Here is an 8,561-nt window from a genome sequence, read left to right as displayed (position 1 = left end):
TATATTATAATTCAATTTTTTTTTTCATTTTTATTTTATTTCCTTGGTTTTACAGAAATTCGTCAGAAGATACCTTAACCGTAAAAAATAAATCTTTTTTTTTTTTTATCTGTTTGTCTTTTTTTCTCTCTCTCTCTTTTCTTTTTTTTGTGTTCTTTTCATTCGTATAAAAGTCCCTTTTTCCAGTCGAATTGTAGAAAATTAAAGGACTCGTATTTTTTAACTAGCTTACATAGATAAATGAATTGTTTTTTTTTTTTTTTGTTATTTTTTTAGTAAAAGTAGAAAATATTTAATAGTATGGCGAGAAGATGAGAAAGTATTTATATAAATAAACGAATGAGAAAAGTAATTGGATTTAATCCACCTCTCGTTTGTCGATCTAGTTGCAAATAAATTCCCCTATGATGAAATAAATACGATTACAGTGTAAATTTTGTTTCTATCTATCTCGATATATACGTATATACCGGGTGAATAATCATTGAAAACTAACCACCAAAATAACTCAATTTTTATTAAGATAGAAAGAAATGTGTTAAACAAAATTCTTGTTATCAAAATAGTTACATAATCCTGTGCACTATGTATACGTAAAAAACAAAAAGAAAAATATGATACAAGAAGTAAAAAATTAAAATTTCAATCGAACTTATTCTGTACGATTTGAAACACAATATTAGATAGTACAACAAAATATATATTTCATTCTATTTAAAGAAACAAGAATTAATTTTAATATAATAAATATCTTCCTACAGATCAAGAGATCAATTTTCTTTTAATTTATGCTACGAACATAATAAAATGTTGATGGTAATTAATTATTTATTATGTTTATCATTACAATTTTATTCATTTAATTAATTTCAAAAACAAATGGTAGGTAGTATTTAATTTTATTTAATTTATTATCATATCCCTCTCTCTCTCTGCTTTTATTTACACTTTTCATCATAAAATATATTAAATATTTAATTAATAATTGTAAAAAAAAGTTATAATCTTCTATAAATAATATAGAATCAAGATTTTCCGTTTGTTACGTAATAACAATAAAAAACGATAGAATAAATTATACAGAAGATTTATTTAATATCGTTTAAATGAAACAAATCATACCTAAATGCATATATATATTGTATATATAAATAAATCGTATTTTTTATTATGAATCTTTATAAATCATTTTAATTATAAATAATTCTCTACTATTATCAACAAATAATCAACATTATCTTAAATTGGTAATATACTGAAACATATTTTTTTCATTTATCATACGAGAAACTACATTATCAATTGAACTAGTGATATACAATAATTAATAACTAATAAAATAATTTATTAATAAAGTGAGCAATTATGGATTTTCATTGAGATTGTAATGTGCAATTAAAAGCACTTATTCATTTTTTTCTGCTTTTAAGATTCCTGTCCAGCATTTCTAAGGTCCTTTATTTATTTTTTTTAAATATATAAAATACAACACCGTATGTTTTTGTATTTATTATTTTCCATACATTCGAACTTTCTTTGTTTCTTTCTTTATTTTTTCTTTTGTTTATTTGATTCTTGATTATAATACAGTAAATAAACAAAAATACATATTTCATAGGACACAAATATTCACATTTACATATCTTTTCTTACCTATCATCATTTTTATCTTAGCAAATAGATCGATTTTAGATCTCTTAGCATTTTTTTTCAAATTTCTATCATCTATTTGTATTTTATCTATCAGTAATATTCGATTCGATGAAATTTTCCAATACATATATTGAATTATTGCTACATATATTTTTTGTTTCGTAGATAAACAATTTTTAAATAAATCTTTATTATTTCATTCTATATTATACACGATTAACAATAAAAATATTATTATAGAAAGTTGAAAAAATGTTTAAAATTATCATACAAAATTTGTATTTATTTATATATAATATTAAATATCTCGCGTGTGTATGGTCACTCTGTGGTGACGCCAATTGTTATTAAAATTTATTCGGTCGTGAACTAAAGTTTGAAATTGTTCACGCGAGCACAATTGAACAATACTAATTTCCCTTGCGATTTCATTGGCTTGTAGGATACTGTATGACAACTTTGAAATTCATATATGTTTCGTACTGGTAATGTAACTTTCTGCATTGAAAACTGACTTTCTGGGAGGGGGTGGGGGAGGTGCGGGGGGGGTTTACATGTTTGCACTTTTTCTCATATTATTTATTCTGAATTAATAATTCATTATAATAAATTAGATTACATTTGTTTTTCTTTTTCTATCGAATGATAAAGTATTATTAAAAGTGTGTCGATAACTTACCGATACTCGTTATCCTCGTAATATTTGAAAAACATTTTTTTACACGTTGATAAAATTGTTTAATTGAATTTTTTCAAATATATTAATATAATATGCGTGTGTGTATATATAATAGATAATAATTAATATGAAAATTATAAATAAATCCAAAATATTGTTTAAACGTATCCTTTAAAGATTACATTTTCACTTTTAATATTACATTTTTTTTTTTTTTTAATGAAAAATTTATGAAAAAAAATCTAGATGTTAATTTATCATGATTCTTTATTTATTTATACGTCGACGGGTACAAATAGTACTTTTTGTTTGTTCCATAAAAACATTACAGAAATCTTTTTCTCAGCCATTACGATAAAATTACATGGCATTATTTACAGTCGGTTAATTCACAATGAACAATACATTTATTATTATTATTATTATTATTATTATTATTATTATTATTATTAATATTATTATACGTCTTATATTTATGCATATATTACATATTTATAAATTCGTATATTAACTGTGTAGAATTAAATGCTCGGAGTCGTTTTAAAAAAAAAAAAAAAAAAAAAAAAAATAAAAAAAAAAAATGCGAACAACACAATGGCAGTGTTGGAAAAAGCTATCGTACATGAATATTTATACACACATGTATATATATATATACATGTACAGTGTGAGTTTAACTTCAAATCGTATACTATTAGATTTACTTTGATTTTTATTTGTTAAAATTATTGGTATAATTTGTTTTAAAATGTTTCGACAATTTAGAAAAAAAAAAAAAAATAGAAATAAATACATTAGTATACATTATTTATACATATAATTACGAATATTAAATAATTTTTGATATGTCATTAAATGAAAATTTTTAACTGAAAGTCATCGTTATGCAGAAACGTTAATACAAATATACACATTATAGTTTAAACAATTTTTATAAAAATTAANATTAAATGAAAATTTTTAACTGAAAGTCATCGTTATGCAGAAACGTTAATACAAATATACACATTATAGTTTAAACAATTTTTATAAAAATTAAAAGAATATTGTTAATATACAATATTTAATTCTATTTATTACGAATATTAATTACGTTTTTATATATTAATATCTAAACGTAATATTAACAACAATCAACAAAAGAAAATATATGATTAATTTTGAAAAATGAAAATGAATTAGTTTAACAATTAATTTTGAAGTGAACGGTACATCAAATTAATACTCCATGCTTTTCGAATAGAATTATACACATTTTTGTTCGATTAATTAACAATCATTCAAGATATATTTCACACGTTCTAAGATACTGTACTAATATTTTGGATTGTTTAAATTAAAATAGATTTGTTTGAACGTTTCTAGTTTAACGATGATCGTGTTACAAATTTTCATATAATTAAATATTTCATTGAAATATTCGCATTAATATTATCTAAATAAATATTAATAGATATAATAATAATAATAATATGTAAAAGTATACACACTAATGTATTTATTTGTATTTTATAAATATATTGTCTTTATTTTAAATAAATTAATTATACCAATAGTTTTTAAATAAAAATCTGGTAAATATAATTGTGTACAAATTTTAAATGAAACTCACACGTACGTATAAATATGTGCATACGTACATACAAATATGTATACGAGTTACTTATTATATATAATTCTTTATAAATTTCTTTTTATTTATTTCAGAGAGAGAGAGAGAGAGAGAGAGAGAGAGAAGAGAAACAAAATAATAGTTTTGTTTAAACTTATTGAAAAAAAATATTCAAATATTTTCGAATATCTTTTTTAATCTCGTCGATACTTGATCTGGTCCTGTTAACTGGAAAAAATTGTCGACCGATGAATGTTTTTTTTTTTTTTTTTTTTTTTTTTTGTTAATTAAAATGAAAAGTTTTTTCTCACGATCAGTCCCGTTAATTAGTTCTCCTTTTATTTTATTGCAAATTTGTTTATTTCATTGATAAACTTAATCGCGAAATATTAGCTCGAAAATAGTTACGTGTATTGGTTTTTGTTTTTTTTTCAAAAAGAGTTATTTTTCTTGTCTTTTCTTTTTTTTTGTTTTTTCTTCTTATATTATGTACAAGTATTGTAACATTACAATGTATATTGAAAATGCAATTCTAAATTATCCTACGTTCATAAACGTAAAGAAGTTTTTTTTATAGGATAAAATGTTCATTCTCTGGATTTTTCTGTGTATGTATGTATGTATGTGTTTTAACGTGCGCATATAATATGTATGCACACGAGTGTGTGTGTTTGTGAGTTTATAAACAGTGTGCAAAAAACAATACACTCGAGCTTATTATTAGATTTTCCAATTTCCTTAAACTAACGAGAAAACGTGTATATGTGTGTGTATTTTTTTTCCCCTATATTTGCTTTTATTTTCTCTTTCATTAGTTTTTTTTTTCTTTTCTTTATTTTATTTTATTTTTCATTTTTTACTTCCTTCCGTTTTTTCTTTTTTTTTTTTTCATTAGTTTACTTCGTTCTTTTATTTAACACAGTTGCGTTGAATTTTTTCGATCTCTCTCTCTCTCTCTCTCTCTCTCTCTCTCTCTCTCTCTCTTTATATATATTTCTACGCTTACAAAGTCGTTTTCAAAACACAGAAAGCATTCGTGATTATTATTACTACGCAAAAATTGTTTGTACAAGTTAGTTCTACTATTACACGTTTTATTAATTAGGAAAGATAAAGGGACTGGGGGGGAGGGGGGAGTTGGCAAAGAAAAAAAAAACACGAGAAAGATGAATAAATAAATGAGAGTTCAAAATAAAAAAAAAAAAAAAAAACAAATGATTCAAAGTTTTTTCCAATTTTCGTTAGAACGATGTGTGTCTTTAAAAATCTTGAACATTTAAAAATGTATTTCAATTCGAATTAAAAATAGGGATTCTCGTTTGAAAAAAAGAAAGAAAAAAAAAAAAAAAGAAAAAGAAAATCATTAATTATTTAACATTAACAAAGGCGCGTAGAAAAAAAAAAAAAGAAATTGTCTCGCAAAATTTTCGAGATCAAATTATATTTACTCGTAAAAATAATAATCAATCATCTCGTACGTAATCGTTCGTAATTATTTTATTCGGTAAAAAAAAAAAATATTATTAGATAAAAAAAGTGTATTAAAAGAACCAAAAAAAAAACATCTATCAGGCGACATATTTCAATAATTGATTTAAATTCAATGTAGAAAATTTATTACGTATATTAAAATGTTTCCTTTTTTTTTACATAGTCTATCTTCTATTTATATATATACAAATATATATATTTATGTATATATATATGTATATTTATATATTTTTGTTTTGTTTAAATTTATTTATTTATATAGTGCAGTTGAGCGCGTACGATTATTAAATGATTGAAAAAGTTAACGTGACGTGTATGTGTGTGTGTTTGTATTATCATTAACGATCTAACAATCAAATATACCGTATGAAACTATTTTTTTTGTCTGACCAATCTTTTAACTCTTTTGGCACAACAATCAATTGATTGATTGATTTATTTATTTCTAAAAAGAATTTGCATTTAACACCTTGTTTTTTTTTTTTTTTTTTTTTAAGATGACACACATTTATACAATCTTCATTTTTTAAAATCTCGCAATAAAATTGAATCTCTGGCAAAGTTTTGAAAAATTTCTTATTTTTTTTACACATCATTCCTTCCCCGTCACGTGTTACACACCTTATTTTTATATTTGGTCAAGCGATTGTTTTTTTTTTTTTTTTTTAAATTATCTCTTTTTGTTTGTTTGTTCGTTCGTTCGTTCGTTTGTTTGTCTTCTTCCTTTTTTTCCTTTACAAGTAAATTTACAATATTTACAGAGGAATATTTCGCAAATGTAATTAAATATTGAATTATAGACGCGTTTAGCGATGTAATCGAAAAATGAATAAAATTTTACACGTCGTCTATACACATTTCTGTTGCACATTTTATAAAATAGTTCTTTTTTTTTTTTCTTTTTTCTTTTCTTTTTTCTTTTTTCCTCTTTTCATTTTACTTCTTATATATTTAAATATATTATATATATATATATAATAGCAAATAAAATTAATTCTAACTATATTATTAGTGGGGGTATATAAAGAAATTTTTGTTAATTATTTTATAAATGGAAATTCGTTTTAATAAGAGAGAGAAAGAGAGAGAAAAAGGGTGGGTGGGTGGTAAGATAGATAGTGAGAGAGAGAGAGAAAATAAAATTAGATGAAGATTAGAATAAAACAAAAGTATGATACAAGAGTGAAAATTGAAAGAAATATAAATCAAACATTAAAAAAAACGTACAATGGGAACGTGTAATCATTGTTGTATTTATTGTTAAACGAAATGAAAAATAATCCAATTGAATATGTGTTACTCTCTTCTCCAATAGACACACACACACACACACACACACAAAATGCATCTTATTTTTATCATTTGGTTGTGCCTGCACGAACCAATGAATATTTTTCTTCTTCATTCATTCTTTCTTTTTACTTTTTCTTTTCGTGTCCATTTTTATAATAATATTCAATCTTAAGTATTATTAAAAAATAACATTTATATTAATATATAGTATATATATATATAGAGGCAGTTTAAAATCGAAATTAGAATTTTTAACATTGTTTTTGTTGTTGTTTTCTTTTCACGTTCTCTTACGTTTTACTCTTCTCATTCGTATTATTAATAATTTTGGTTTTTTGTTGTTGTTGTTGTGTTGTCAATATTAAATCAGACGGGGCTCGCGCGTGTAATTATTTAATTGAATTACAATTTAATTTTTTTCTTTTTTTGTATTGGAAGACACGAATGAAAATATAGACCAAAAAATTTGATCGAATATTCACGCTTAATTCGGACACAATAAAAAAAACACAAAACATATTTATATATATATATATAATATAAAGCGTAAAACGTAGTATTAAACAATTATTTGCAATTGCAATAATCTCGTTCGCACGTAAATACTTACTAATACTTAATATTTAATGTGTAAAATTTTTGTGTGTGTGTGTATGTGTGTATGTAATTATTTAACAAATCAATATTAAATCGTGTTCCGACGTTTTTTTTTNATTTAATGTGTAAAATTTTTGTGTGTGTGTGTATGTGTGTATGTAATTATTTAACAAATCAATATTAAATCGTGTTCCGACGTTTTTTTTTTTATTATATTATCATTCTTATCACGTGATCCGTATATTCTTCTAATATAACAAGAAAAAATGTGATCCCGTTTATATAAAAGAATATCGAATCAGGTGGGTGTTAACTGAAGTTAATTAAACGATGTATTTATTTATTGGTAATCAGGTTAAACATGTTTAATTTAAACAAAGAAAAAATATGTTTGACGTATCTCTTGCTTAACCTGATTCCAATGTATTCCACGCGTAATAATAATAATAATAATAATAATATAATAATAATAATAATTCGTGAAACGCGTGTACACTCGTTAATTAACTTAAGCGTTTCATTAATCATAATTAATAATTAAACGATATCATTTCATTGGCGAATACTTGACAAAATTTGGATATATATCGTATAATAATAATTATAATAATAAAATGTTTATCGCGCGAGAGATAAACAATAAATTCATGTATAGCAAAACACAAATGATGTATTAATGTTAATTCGAATAACAATAAACCATTCCGTCGAATAATCTATCTATTTTAATTAATATATTATGATTTATCGATATTATAATTAAATCGATAAGATATTAGGACAATTTGATCTGTAAATTTTTTAAAGTATGCGAATTAGTTTTTTACACATTGCAGTTTCGTGAAAATTTGTAATTCTTTTTTTTTTATTACACGGATCAACATTTATAACATTAGTAGGAGTTGTTTATCTTTTATTTAACAAATTTACGCTCAAGCTTGAATACAATATAATAATTAGATGAATAAAAACAAAAATTTTGTCTCGCAAATGAATGTAGAAAAAAAAAAAATTGTAGATATAGAAATACCATTTGTTTTTTTTTTTTTCACGGACCAGCCGTGTTGTCCTAATCGAATGATATTAATTTTGCATTAAATTTTTATTTGTTCGTCGATAATATAATTTTTTCATTCATCAATATTATATATTGCAAAAAGTAAAAGAAATTTTTTTTCTTATCTGATATACAAAATAAGAATAATAATAATAAAAGTTCACGAGCGTAAATTAAAA

Source organism: Polistes canadensis, unplaced genomic scaffold, assembly GCF_001313835.1.
Source record: "Polistes canadensis isolate GaletaPanama2010 unplaced genomic scaffold, ASM131383v1 scaffold_123, whole genome shotgun sequence".
Taxonomy (NCBI): domain Eukaryota; kingdom Metazoa; phylum Arthropoda; class Insecta; order Hymenoptera; family Vespidae; genus Polistes; species Polistes canadensis.
Note: the sequence above shows the minus strand (reverse complement) of the source record.